Below are 15,461 nucleotides of genomic sequence, written 5' to 3' on the forward strand. Positions count from 1 at the left end.
GAGCATGAACTCAAACTCGAGGTGATGAACACTTACACATATAGAAAAAATATGAAGCAACATTCTGTGAAGCATTGACACACGTAATAAAGGAAAGAAATTATACAGCAGTCAGTGCTCACATCCAGAGTAAAGAAAGGCGGAGGGCAAGTTACAACCAATTCTTCAAAAACAGTGAAGTGATAACTGACGAAATTTGAGTACATGAAGTGATAACTGATAGCATGTGAGTACATGACGCAACCTGCTTCAGAGTAATGGCGCCTATGGAGCTCCATTTCTTTCTTATCGCTTGCAGAAACAAATCAACATTGAGACGTTTGACATTATCACTAGATAGCGTTTCAGTCGGCAATTGTCTTAGGAAAGAAAGAGTACACACATAAAAGTGTTTGTTCTGCACTTCAGCTCAGCCATTCACTTTTGTGCGAAGAGACCAAGTAAAGACGCTGATGTTATGCGGTGCTATGAATGTTGATTGTTCAACTTTGACAGTATTGTGATAAAGGAAATCAGATAGTTTTAAAACGTCGTCGTGATAGCGCCTCACGTTTGTCCGTCCTGCTTTCTGTACGAGGTCCACTGGGAATGTTTTCCAACTATCACATCGAGGAAGACTTGAGCTCGGTTCGCCTAAAACTCCGTAAACAAATCAGTAAAGTTACAACCAACCAAATCACCGTTATAAAGTAATTCAACATGCTTTCATTCGATATTTTGCAATTTCAGTTTTTTTTTCTCAGGGATCCCAGGCCACCTCTGCGTACTTCAGTTCTGTCCTCATGGACGTCTTGTAGGCCAATAGTCTTATTTCACTTGTTGAAAAGCCTCTCGCTCCCCTGCGTTCAAAGGTGAGAGAGGGCTTTCCTCCTTGCCAAGACTGCCTTTGTTTTTAAAAGTATGTGCCTATAGCTTGGTTCAGTACGACTTGGTTCTCATGGCTACATATTTCCCCGTATATTACGCAGTCGTCTACGCGAAGCCAAATTTGAACGCTGGTTTTCTGGACAATGTCCGCGATGAAGAACAAAAAGAAAAGAAAACACACCATCTCTCACTGAAGGGAATCATGCGTAGCAGTGTGTGGGTTGATTTAAAGTTCCGTTCATCATGGACACCTTTTCCGATGTTAACGCGTGCTTGCAAGTGGAGCACACCTCGAATTCACTATAGTTTCTGTTGCTGTCACTCCTTCCGAATTATTGTTGGAGCACGCCACGTGGTGGCACATTGGTTCATCGCGCGTCTGTAGAATCTCGTTCCCCGACAACATCACGTGATTGGTGAGAGAGTGTAAGCGGGAGAAACCACAGAGTCTTACGCAGTCCCTTACACAGGCCGGAGCGTGCTAGCGAGAGAGCGCGTTCTGGCAATGCTTGAGCCAGCTGTTGCGCATGCGCAGTAAGGGTGGTCACGCCGCACACCGGATTGAGCTCGGCCATAAGCTGCTTCGCATCTAAAAGAAGGCCGAGAATGGAGCCGGAGCTGAAGGAGAAGCTGTCCCATCAATGACGCCTATAGACGAAATATATGCAGTGATCCATGATCGAAGGTGACCACTTGTACGACAGAGTTGTTATGCCCACATTCGTCTGGTTCATAACGTACACTAGAAACTATCATTAGTGTGCCGGCACGCGCCCACTTCGTGATTTTCCGCTCGGCTCCTAGAACACGTGCACCCGGCGCGTGCTCTCTACGCTGCGCCGATTTGTCCTGCGCAGAATGCAATAACTCAAATGGGTGAGAGAACGAATACTGAGAAAGAGTGAGTAAGAGAGAAAAAAACAGGAAGAAAACTACAGTGTCTGAGAGGGAAAACGAAAAAAAGAGAAAAGAAAATGATAGAGGAAGAAATAAAAAAAGACTACAGAAATAAACAGTACCAAAAAAAGAAAAAAAATAGAGATGAAAAAGAAGAAATAAAGAAAAATAAAGGAGACATGATAAATATATAGATATGCTGAGGAAGAAAAGAAAAAATTGAAAAATATAGAAAGAAAGAAGTAGAAACAGGACTAAGACAAAATAAATACCAATAAACAGACACCCAAGTGAACCAGATCGATACCTAGCCAATACTCGAGATTTTCAAAGTGGTCGCGATAACACTTCGTCAATCAGCGTGTAGAATGCAAGCGTGTCTAGTCAAGCTAGGAACAGCCGAGCACCGACCAGCTCCACTGTGCCTTGCGCGACCCAGTCGCCCAGGACACGAGCTTCTAATGAAGTACCTGGTTGAAGGCTTTCTGAAAATAAAAAAATAGTATATTCACCTGATTATGTCTGTCTAAAGCTAAAGCAAAGTCCTGTAATTTTAAGAATAACTGGGTCTATATTGCCGGTTATCAAGGACATTATTGTTTTCAAGAAATTAGGAAGTTTGCTTAAGTATAACGTGTTGAAACAGCTTATGTTAAGTACGCAAAATCAATATTGACTTGCATGAAAAAAGGAGACGAATGATTACCCGACTTAGGTATGCAAGAAATTTTAGCAAACCTCCAATCTTCTGAAAGATCGACGCGATTTGCGTTAAAACACGGTTAAATACTTCACGCACATAACGTACCAGACAAGTGGTCCGTATTTCATCAATACCAAGTGATTTCTTGACCGTGATACCTAAGAGGAGCTTCAAAATAAATTTTCTAGAGGACACGCAGGCGAATGCCTTGGAAAAATGTAATAATATCAGGTATGTTTGCTTCTGGTTGTCAAATGTTTCATTTGTTTGCGATAAATGATGTTCTAATTCAGTTACGTGAGTCTCCATAAAGAACGCAATTTAAAAAAAAAACCTCACTGACATGACAGCACGACACGATGTTTTTTAAAGTATGTGGTTATATGTTGCAAGATTACATATCCTATCGGATTATATATCCTTCGAACATATGATATATCATATGTGAACAGACAATAGAGATACGCCTATAGTTCCAAATATCGGATCTCTGGGTCTATGTAAAGGAATAATTTTAGCTGTCTTCACATCACGAGGAATTTATCCCGAGTTTAACAATTTATGAAGCATTAGGCGCAGATAAGTTCATAGTTTTTCGACATATATCCGTAAAAGTATTTCTATCTCGCTCCGTTTAGTCTCTCGTGGCCAATTTTAACAAAGGGTTTATCACACCCTGCGTGTTTACTGAAAGGGATTTCTTTAGCTGACGGAAAGATGAGGTACGCGTGGGTCCTTTCTGTTACACAAAGTGGTAAAAATGTACTGGAACTATTTATTAAAAGAGTGTGTCCCGCTAAAGTACAGTCTTCATGGGAAGCAGAAATGATGCGTCCTCTTAAGATTGATGCGAATCCGGAATTTACTTAGTAGGTTAGGAAAAAGTTAGGCACTAAACAGAAATATGGGAACAGTGTTCCAGCACGAAATAAATTTCTGTCCATATGTTGCTTCATACACTCGTTATAATAATTAGTCAGAAGAATATATATATATATATATATATATATATATATATATATATATATATATATATATATATATATATATATATATATAATCTCATAGGTACCACTAGCCAACACAGTGGCCCCCATCGGGAGTACTACTAACCCCACAATCACTTGACATTTATTTCAATAATAAGGGCGACATGCTCTTTCCACATGTCTCGTGCGCTTAACAAGATAAACTTCTTTTCAAAGTAGAAAAAGTAATGGCCATCGAAATCAAAAGAAGAGCTTCATAATTGTTGTCATTGAGAGTGGAGTGGATGGGGAATCAGAAATATTGATGAGTGACTCCCCCTTCAATGGCTACGACATTGTGACCACCTGAACTTGAAGGTGCACGACAGGTCTTCCACTGGTTCGTGTGCCAACGGGATGCCACCACCACCGATGAAAGTGACACCTATGACATTGATGAAAACTAACGGGCTGATCCCCCACCTATGATTTCGTCTGCAGCAGCGAGACACCATAGAGAGTGAAAAAGACAAACGAGATTGTAGAGAATAAGGAGTGGAATTATCAGTAGTTCTTGAGGAAGCTCGGTTCTTGGCGAACTTCAGCAACTTCGAGCGCATGTGCCTATCTATTTAGCCGCCTACGACTTTGCGCTCAAGTGGCCATTTGGATAACAGGGTACATGAAAGAAATGGTGTGTTATAACATGAGTGTATGATTGACATAAATGACAGGTCATAACATGTAAGTTATGACATACGTCTCGTGAACAGTATGATGTACAAGTCGCGGTCTTGGCAATATTGCGGTAGTTTCGTTAACTTGATATATACCAAAATTCGTACATGGTGTGAAAAAAGCATATGGCGACTGTGACCGGTCCTTACATGAAAATAATCACATCCACGTCATGTTCGGCATCATTTACATGGCATGGTCTCGGGGTGCTCGCGGCCCTGCAATTAGATGTATATATACCGAAATCGGTATGGTGAGACAATTGTGTATGGCTGACATATATGATAGATGTTAACATAAAAAAAATAAGAGATTCATATTGTGTACTTATACCCTGGGCACACGGGCACCCACGCACGTCGTTTTGCTTCCTCGTCGTTATGTCGACAGTTTACTCGGCTCTGACCCGCAGGGCGCGGGTTCGAATCCCGGCTGGATTTCCGATGGAGGCGGAAATGTTGTAGGCCCGCGTGCTCAGATTTGGGTGCACGTTAAAGAACCCCAGGTGGTCGAAATTTCCTGAGCCCTCCACTACGGCGTCTCTCATAATCATATAGTGGTTTTGGGACGTTAAACCCCACATATCAATCAATGGCCGCAATCTACACAATATTACACTGTGGCAATAATAAATGTTTTTTCGTTACTCTGTGTGTGTGTGTGTGTGTGTGTGTGTGTGTGTGTGTGTGTGTGTGTGTACACGCCTGCCAGAGCGCAGCCACTCTCAACACTAATGCCATTGTCTTCACCGTGATAACCGTGCTGACTGTGTTATGACGCGCTCCGCCATTTAAAATGTTTCGTCCGTGCGTGCGGTTGTTGTCGCAGCACAGTATACAAAAATTAAAATATACACTGACGAGGTAATGAAACGCAAGAACTTTTGGCATACGGGCTACAAAACTATGAGTCTTCGAGCACGACACATCTTGTAAACAAGCACAGCATTAGGCACAAGGTGGCGAGAGGGGATGTCAGTATTGCTATATTTAGCGATTGCATTTGTTTGAAACTATATTGAACGCTTTTTTCGCTATATTCCTATTTAATAATTCTTTGTTGCGAAAACCGTTCCACAAGATTAACAATGGAGCAACTAGAGGTAAAGTTAGAATACTTTTCTGTCAAAATCAAACAGCATGAACTGAGCCCCTGGCAGCAACTGTTACAACCTTGTAATTTCCGTGTGACACTGCCACAGCTCTGCCATCGTCGAACTTGCTAACATAGCTTTACATACAAAGAGACCACGAATGCCCGTGTGACAGGCGTATTACATAGCGAGCTCATGATGCTCTCACGTCCGTTTTACTGGTTTGATGCGTATCAAAATTCATATCGCGTTACGTCACTGCATTGCAATAATAAACGATTGGCTTAACATGGAAATGAAATTATGCAAGTGATGTGTACGGCATTTTTTGCATGCCACGTGTATGGTGCTTTCGCAGCCATTTGGCTAGCTGTGCAGCATCAAAATTGGTATTGCGTTGTGTGAGTGTACGACGGACATAAATGACAAGTCCTAACTGACAATTCATGTCGTGCATTTCATGTACGGCATGACAGGCATGACACTGTCTTGCTGTGCTTTCGGCTGTTTATTATATCATGGCATGACATTATATCAGTGCGAGACGAACATAAATGACAGTTCATGTATTTTATATATGACAATGTATGTTTTAGTAACGTGGTTTTCACGAGATCGTAAATGCTTGCATGTATGACAAACATGTGATATTGAACATGTCGTGACATGAATTACTTCCCTTTCCTCTATTACAAGCGAGGAGATGTATGCAGCTACTTGCTGGCTGATTCTAGACCGCCCTCTTATTGGCCTTGTTGAACAGATGCCAACTACGGCCAAGCTGTCAATGTATGCAGGTGGCTTACGTGTTTGGAATTAAATGTCCTCATATATGTGCACGACTCGAAGATGTACAGTCGGCCAAATCTTTAGCCATCGTGCATGAGTGGCAGTTTTTTGTCTGTATATTTTCCACTCGACTGAAATAAGTTAAAAAAAAGATAAAGACAAGTGTATGCTCTTAAATGACATGTTCACGAAGCAACTTTTTGTAACTGTTTCATAATATGGCACTGAGAGACAAAAAAGTGACCGTTGAGTACAATAGTTTTGGCCGACTGTACTTTAAAAGAGTAGAAGTTTGGTTCAGTTGGTGACGCATACGAAATGAATCCCAGTAGTAGATAGAAAAATACGAGTGCTTTTGTGTCACCTGTGTTTGTTTTCTTTTTTGGTCTGTCAGTTGTGCTTTACTCCCTCAAGACAACAAAATGCTGCCACTTTGACAGCGGGGTACCTCCGCAACCAAGGTCTAGAACCCTCACCTGCGGAATGCGCATTGGTGATATTCACTACGAAATAAAAGACACCCTTTGTCAATACAATAAATGGTATTGTGCGGGGAACATCCACAAGCAACGTCTCGAAATCTAGATAGACAAATGGACACTGGTGTTATTCACTCACACGTGAGTGATCCTTTGTCATCCCTATCAGTGATTGGATTATTAGTTATGCCAAGACTTAGTTTTCTTGATATAATATCTTGACAAAGACTTCTCGTGAAGCCCACACGCATCTCTACAAGCGGCGTATATCAGTAATTTTCAGCCATTCAATTTTCTATACATTGTAAAACACGGGAGATGTACGCATGTGCGTGCGATCTTGGGAGTGTAGAGAGGACTGTTACTGGCCATTTGCGACAGACCTTGTCCGCAATGACCAACTCTGCAGACTATAGATGCTTAGGCACTCAGCGTTTCTCTTGGTTTGATGAAATGTGGGCCAACAACAACAGTTCATGTGATAGCGTGGGAACCATCAGCGCCCGCCTTGAGCACCCAAAGCAGGCGGTAGCTTTTACGGGCTTTGCTTTCAACACGAAAAAAAAAAAAGATGGTGCCAGAAGTGCACCTGAAGTGGCCGTGTTCTCTTACACCAGAGTTTTGTAGAGTTACGTGAGATCGGATCTAAATGAATTGACTGCGAGCCTAACTTAGCATAACATCGCAATTTATCGCTATCACATTCATTACTTCAGCTTTTCGGTGTAACTTATTTTGTACAATCTTGCCTTCACAGTCACGAACTGCACTTTACTACATGCGCACGAGTATACACAGCCACCAAGAAATATTCTTGAGACACAGCAAGATATTCAGTGGTTATGTACGTTGTGCAGGTTCTGTACCGTTTATCATAAGTGATTTAAGCCTAATACGCAGGGGAAGGATCTGAAACGTGTGATACCACATAAAATCGCATGCGTGTCACGTAGTTTTCTTTACTGTGCTCTCAACGTCTCATGTATTTACAGATAGAGACAAACCCGGATACCACAATCGGCTTTATGCCCGTGTCTGCATGACTTAGCGACCGTGCGCATTTTACTTCGCCCGCATACGTCAGCGAACGCCTTCGCGCGCATTTCGAGATTTCAGGCTACAACAAACCAATGTGTACGTATACTCATGCCCTCTTATACATACGAGTGCTTGCACAGCCGCTCCTGTCGCGTGTGTTCAGCTGCCCCCCTTCTATGTATCTCCACGCATGCACAGAAGTTCGGCTTGGTTGCTTTGAGTCGAGCCACCACACTGGAAGGACTGCTTCTTAGAAACGCAGAACGGAACTTCACCTTTCGCCATAGCACGTGGTCAGACGAATTTCGCCGATTGAAAACTAATGGATTGGATACAATCACCACCAAGTGCTTCGCCATCCTCCAGTCGCCGCACACATTGGCAAATCGCAGCATGAACGTACGCTCGTTGCCCATGCACGCCGCAAACGAGTCGCATGATCACGTTGTCTGAGAGGCACCTCTACTGTGCTTCACGGGAACTTGGGTGGACAATGCCGTCAAACGGTCAGGATGCAAGTGCATCAGCGTCGCAAAACAGAAAAACCGCCGAGCTGCTAGAGTCGCCTTACGAACGCTTCGATGGGATAACGCTTTTACTGCGTGGCGTTCAATATGAACTCAACTCGCCGCCCTGGGTGACTTGTGGTGTTGCATGTGCCGTCAAAACATCCCACGGCTTCATCATCGCAGCAGTCTACATCTCGCCGGTAATCTCGCGGAACGGCATCTTTGGGTTCTTGCTCTACAACTTCAGTGCGCTGTGCTAAGAGGACGTGCCGGTGATCGTCACAGGACACTTTAACGGGAATGTACTTCGATGTGAAAATCAGTGCTTTGTGGCGCTTATTGGTGCCGAATGGTACTTCACTTCTTGTCTGACGTCACACAGCCAACTACACGCAAAAACACGTGTCTAGATGTTGTGTTCGGAAAGAGAGTTGCGTCACGAGTGCACTGCGTGCTATTGCCAACATACTTCAGTTACCACAAGATTGTGGTATCTGTAAACAAGTGAACTGTGTTTCACTTATATCCACCAGTGTTTTTTATCAAATACTACATTTGCTGCATTAAATTAATACATGTAATTAAATACGTAGTTTATTCCTCCATGCGGGTCTTACATTTCTATCATTCCGAGTACATCTGAGGGAAGGCCTCATCCCATATAGGTGCGCTCTACACACAACAAACTGCCACCAGCGGCCACACACGACCTATATTCCTTATTACCAGCATGGGCTGCCCACGGGAGGCGCTTCTCGTCAACGCCGTCACTACGCACGAGCCCCGTTGTGGTCCTGTACTGTGGCTGTGCCACAGAAAACTTGGTTAATTAGCAAGCGCATGTTTACTTCAATGAATATTTCTCCTAAAAATGCTAGCCTTGCTTTGTAAAACATTCGAATATGTCGCTATCACATTCATTGTTTCGCCCGTTTGGCGAAACTGACTTTTTCGTTTGTAATTAATTTTCTGTCTTATTTCCTCTTTCTCTCCTCCTATAATCCCCTTCTCCATCTCTTCCTTTCCTCAGATAGAGTAAGCAGGCGTTGTGCCTGTTCTCTCATTTTCTTGGTGTCCTTGTGATTTTGTGTATGCGTATGTACTAATAATAATCCCCCCTTCTCACCACGTTGCTTTGAGCGTACGTACTGTTTGGTACGAAAGAAGAGACAAAGTGCTGTACGAAATTTCTGTAACTCCACTGGTCCTTGGTTGATTAAACAAAAAAATTGTGGTTATCAATTCGTAAGGCAACAAACTGTGACACTCAGTTCAATCACTGATTACATGGAAAAGTTCTTGAGGATCCTTTTAAATAGCTATTTTGCTCCCTTCACACGTATACGCCAGCTACGTATACATAATAAATGACGAGAGCTCGCCAACTCTCTAGAGTTCGGCCGGTTGAGTGGATGTCCACGTGAAAGCTACTTTTATCAGCTTTGAGACATGCCACCCAGCGTCATCTGCGGCTCCACAATTCACAGTTGTTAACGCCGCAATGTGTACCACAAGCACTACCACATTAATGCAATATTCAGCAGGTTGAAAATAACATTGTAATCTTTGTTATCAGCGTTCTGCGCGGGAAGGCTGACAGCAAAAGTTGTAGCGCTGCACGAATATAGCGCTACATGAAGCCGATCTAATAATTGTTGGGGTTTAACGTTGCGAAACGACCATATGGTTATGAGTTTATGAGAGACGCCGTATAATGTAGGGATCGGGTAATTTAGACCACCTGCGGTTCTTTAACGTGCACCTAAATCTACACAAAAAGGTGAACTACGCAAATGAATATTATCAGATAATAAAGAAACGATTTCTACTGTGGCCTAAAATGCACATGACCTGATATTTTCGTGTAATTCAAGTAAGCAAGGCACCGAGCGTGCTTGCTGATAACACTTTTCGTTACGGTCTTCAAGGCAACAGAGAGAAGCCGATACTCCTATGAAGGTCGGATTGTGCAGAAACCTTCAAGTGCTGCCACACGGTATGTTCTTTACGTGGACATCCAAACTTTTCTATACCAAATGCTGATATCACCTCGACTCCTTGCTCCAGCAATGACAATTTCGACTTCTCGGAAAGAGGCCATAGTATACGGTCTCAGTTGTGGCCAAGAATGAATTTTACACCGTATATTGAATTTCGCATCGAAACAGCCGACAAACATTCCGATGCTAATTGGTGGGCGATTTTGTACTGGAATGGCCGATACTCACTTCAGTACAAAGTGGCAAACCTTCATGCAAAGTTGTTTGCTTGGAGCGCATAAAATTAACCTTACTTCTGGGCTTATATCCTAATGGCACAAGTGCAAAAGCGGCTGCCATTTGAAGTGTTTCCTCTGCTGCCAATATTTGATGAAAAATAGGCTTGCGTATTTCATTTTCAGGCAAGCTACCGAAAGCTACCGATTTCCTTCCGTGTTGATGCTGAATAGAGCACTTTCATCGTCGCATACCAAGTAGAAATGGGATTGACAAGTGCTCTTAGATCTGTGACTTTTGTCCAACTGTTGAAGGAACTGCATGGAGTGATGGCTACTTGAAATGACGACAGGTTGAGAGAAAGGAAGGTAAAAACGATCTTTGCTTCACGTTATTTCACGCAGTCTGCAGCAAGAACCACTGTCTCACAATTTTTCTCGAGAAGAAAGGACTGCTGGACGGGCTGGTAACGGTGGTGCGCGAAAAAACGTTAGCACAGAGAAGGATACAAAAAACAGCAAAAACTATCATGTGAGAGTTTATTGCAACAACAGTCTTATATATGCGGTTAGATGAACACGTGTTGATAAAATGGTTAGTTGAGCAGACAAAGATAGTCTCAAAAACTTGCTTCCAGGAAAGCTAACTCAGGGACAAATAACGTGACCGAGGGTTTCGAAACACACACATGGCTTGCTTTGTTGATAAGCTACGATTCTCCAATTTCACGCGCTACTCTGTCCTTGAATGTAGGTTGCACTGTCGTATCACCGAACAAAGGTGCGCAGCCCCGTTCACTACAATGCAAAAAATTTAGAACACTGCTGTCTCTTTAGCGAAGCTTTGTGATTAATTAAGCTGTTATTTGCACAGCGCCCGGTTTATCTAACATTACGCTTCTCACACGAAAGCGGAATGTCGTACACGAAACAAATGGCACACTCAACCTTTGTCCGTGCGCTTCACTTGGCACATTCCGCTGCGTTGCTACTCACCCCCAACCTTCCTCTCTGAAACCGCGCAAACGCTGCCTATACGGTTGCCAGCCGAAAAGAAAACATTGCTTCCTTACCTCGCTTCCAATTTCTTTAAATGGTTTGAGACACCATGTACGTACAGAATGTGGAAAACAGGCAGTTCCTTCGAGTGCTTGCAGTATTCACAAGCTCTTCCTTGCACTTTGAAGTCCTGCAGAACCCTTTCAGCGAGCCTCACCAAATGGTTCTCAAAAACTTTGACAGCTAGAGCCTGCCCAGTTGCCTCTAGAGGCTTTCCTTTATCTTGTGCCGACAAGAATTCTTGAGCACGGCCTTCAAACATTGCCATGGCAACAGCATATTTTACAACTCTAGAGTGCCCACAACTAAAATCATTAACAGGCTTCTCACTTCTTGAAGCATACAACCAACATGTGTAACACTCAATAAAAACACCTTCAGATCCAAAAACTAAATGCAGTTCTGCTTAGGAAGCTCAAAGCTGAACTGTAGACCCGCACCAACTCCCCCCTTTTTTTTGGGTACCACATTTAAAAGTATTTTCACTTTGTTTTATTTTTGGCTTCATCCTTGACCTAGCATCTGCCGCTGCCGCAATGAGTGGCCTCGTCATTGTGTGATAACTCGGGGACATTACAAGGGTTCATAATAGAAACCTTACGCAGAAAACACGTTCTTATCACCGTGTTCACGATATAAGTATATCTGGCGGTCATTGAACGACTAGCATTGCTTTACTTTGGTATAGCGTTCACACATAACGCTTCAAGCAATCTTTCGAACGCCCCCGTGTACTTATTGTTCATTGAAAACACTTATAATTTCTTTTTAAATAGCAGTGACCGTGTGCTGACCACGTTTTGCTCTTAGTTTTTTCTCGCAAAGCTGGCCATATTGTTGTGGCATGTATCCTTCACGCCCGTCTTTTGCTTATCGTTAAAAAACAACAACTTAATAATAAAGATCACTGAAATCGGCAGATTTTTTTTGCAGGAGTCAAAAGTTTGGAACTTCCTTTCGAAAGCACCTCTTTTATTATCCAGTTCAAAATGAAATACTGAAGTTGCATCAGACACCGCCATGATCAGGGGTCAGTGACCTGCGGCTCGAAGTATTAAGCGGCCATCGGCAAGACGTATAGGACCCATCCTCTTATCACTGCCAATTGGAAAGCATTCACAATAGTTTGACCTAGAATGACATTTTCACTTGTTACCTAGGTTTGATTGCAACTTTGGAATATGCATGCTGAAAATGAACGTGATTCATGATCCAGCTTTTGTTTTATTGTCAATTCAGAGAATTTTTCTTCGTTGTTGTCCTCTTTTATACCTACCCACCTTTCGCGCTCAGCACCTTTCCGAAGCTACGCGCAGGTCATCGGCTTCGGAACAACTCAACAAAAATCTCTAAGTTGACCGCCCTATTATACTAACATAATAAAGGTACAGTTTGATTGCAGCTCACAGACAGTTCAAATGAAAACTCAAGATAATACGTCTAGAGGAATTTGAAATGACAGGGGCAGAAACCTGGACTTGGAGGACTGCAAGTGATTTTATTAATAGCTGTATGCATTATAGAACACTACACTTTCTGCCGCTTTCTGCCTGTATTAGCCACTTTCTGGCTGTATACGGTGGTGTTTAGAGCTCAAAGCAGCGAGAATACTTTATGCTTCTATTCCAGATACGCTGGGATGCGAGGAAAGCCACTGCGAGGAGATGTGCATAAATCACTGCTTCAGTCCTGCTTCAGGCCAGACGGCTTGATTGCAGTCAGATAATATCAGGACCATCTGTAATCGGAAGTAAATTAAGCTTTCTCAATGAGGGTTCAATCTTCAGCTTTGGCTGCTAAATTTTCTTGGGGGTGAAAGAAATGAACACCAGTGTACCTAACTTAAACACATGAAAAAGGCTGTCATAATCCATCCAGAGACCACAGCTGTATACGGTTTGTCTCATAATCAAATTTTGTAGTTTCGGCTCGTTAAAATGCAGCAATTTATTGATTAAAATTTATCAGTGCCGTCTCAGTTGCCACTGACGAATTTGCACTCTGTCGTAGATAGTGTTGTGTTTGGCGGACCACCCTTTTGCCCCGGCCACCAGAACGAAAGAAAGACGGCCGCCTCATTTTGTGGAGATAAGGAGCAGCGTCAAGATGCCCTGCTGTTTCCATGTACTGGGCTGTGTGGCTGAAATTACTCTACAGAGCACCGCTGTACTTCGGGTCCGTGCAAATATGCGATACGTGGTGTCTTCGTGGCCCGGTAAAAGCCACAATGTCGACTTAGAAGTGTGGCAGCTTGGGCTAGTTGGTATGTCATGACGATAGTTATAGCGCGAGAACAAAACGACGACAAAGAGACAAGAAGGACACGAATTAGCGCTCGTGTCTTTCGTGTCCTTCTTGTCTCTTTGTCGTCGTTTTGTTCTCGCGCTATAACTATCGTCACAATGTCGAGCTTTCATTAAAAAGTGTGGCAGCTTGGGCTGCCACACTTGGGCACCTGTAATCGCCGAGCTTCCGCCGACTACGGACGTCGGACCACCTCGCTGTGCGTCTCTGACTGATCAGCCACCGACGCTCAAATCAGTACAAGATGTCCAGGTATGGCCCCTCGGAGGCGCCTAGACCACGATCACCGTTCAAAAAAGCTTGAGTGGTCGGCTCGAACGGCGAGATGACAAACACGTTTCACCCCGCTCGCTGGAAACAAGATTCGCCGGAGGAGGCAGCATCGCCGGGACCATACACGTGTTTGGTTTGTGTATGCGTGTTTGTTGGGGTTGGGCACGGTGGACCCGAAGTTGCCATGTCGTTAAACGGAACGCTTCTCTGCGTGGTGCAGGTTTTTCTTGGCTTCGGTGCTTTTAAATGCGCGCAGCCACTTTATGCGTCTTGCGACGACACGAGCCAGCTCATCAGCAAAGGCCCCCAGTTTTCAACGCTGTCGTCACCCGGCGACGCAGTTCTAGTGGCCTTTCTTTTCAAGCATCACAGCGTGACGTTATCATTTAGCGGCGCTATAAAAGAGCACCAGCAAGATTTCGTCTTCTGTGAGCACGGTGGACCCAAAGCTGCCATGTCGCTAAACGGAACGCTTCTCTGCTTGGTGCAGGTTAGTTCCCGTTGTAGTTCAATACGTAGTGATTGTCGAGGCTTAGTGGTTCTGCCGTGCCCACGGCGTTGTTTTGTAATGGCATATGACTGTTTTGTCGTTTGCAAACTACTCATTTGTACTGATGTCGAGGAAAACCCTGGGCCCACCCAGAGGGAACTGTACGAGCAACTACTTGACGGTCAGACAGAAATGCGAAAGGAACTACTTGAAATTAAAACACTATTTTCTGAGCTGAGAGAACAGATGCTTGGCTTTAGGCGTACTGTCGAAAATATAGTGACTGAGCGCTCAGCACAGCATGAGAACACCCATCAATTGCATGTCACATCGAAATCATTTGAACACGCAATGTCTTTTCAAACTAAAAAGCTAACAGACCTTGAAGACCACAACAGATGATCAAATGTAAATATTCATGGAATACCTGAGACCTCAGCAGAATCAGAAGAGGAACTGAAGGACAAGGTCGTGAAGGGTCTCTTTCAAGAAAAACTTCAGGTTAAATCTGAATCTGTTGGGCGTATCCATCGACTGGGTAAGCACGTAGAAAAGCGGCCTGTAATAGTGTATCTGCAAGACTTTATAGAAAAGAAAGAGATAATGAAAAACGCAAGCAAACGTAACGGCTCAGATATCTTTGTTAAGAATGATTAATAAAAATCAACGCTAAAAAAACGCTGTCTGCTCTGGCACAGCGCAAAGGCCGAGATAGAACAAGCGAAAAGAATCAACCTGATACACGATAAAATAAAGATCGATAAGGATATGTACTTTTGGGATGAGGTGCAAAATAGGCGGGTAAAAATGACCGGCTACAAGGACACCGCATCCCAACACTCTAAAACCTGACGTAATGTGCATGCGCACAAGCAACTTCGTCTACTTAATTTGAATGCCCGCAGTGTTATGAATAAAACTGAGCCCCTTGAAATCCTATTACTGAAGTACGATCCTCACATTACTGTTATAGCCCCGTCGCGGTGGTCTAGTGGCTAAGGTACTCGGCTGCTGACCCGCAGGTCGCGGGTTCAAATCC

The 15,461-nt window shown here is 43.5% G+C and overlaps 1 long non-coding RNA gene across 1 annotated transcript; it reads right to left on the reverse strand.

The window, feature by feature from the left end:
- Positions 1–12,833: 12,833 nt before the first annotated feature.
- Positions 12,834–14,986, reverse strand: LOC142777111 (uncharacterized). The gene is made up of 2 exons (XR_012887932.1): positions 14,850–14,986; positions 12,834–13,093 (listed from the first exon to the last, which is right to left on the reverse strand). It is a non-coding gene; the product is annotated as an uncharacterized LOC142777111 (long non-coding RNA).
- Between the last annotated feature and the right edge of the window lie 475 nt (positions 14,987–15,461).

Source organism: Rhipicephalus microplus, chromosome X, assembly GCF_043290135.1.
Source record: "Rhipicephalus microplus isolate Deutch F79 chromosome X, USDA_Rmic, whole genome shotgun sequence".
NCBI lineage: Eukaryota > Metazoa > Arthropoda > Arachnida > Ixodida > Ixodidae > Rhipicephalus > Rhipicephalus microplus.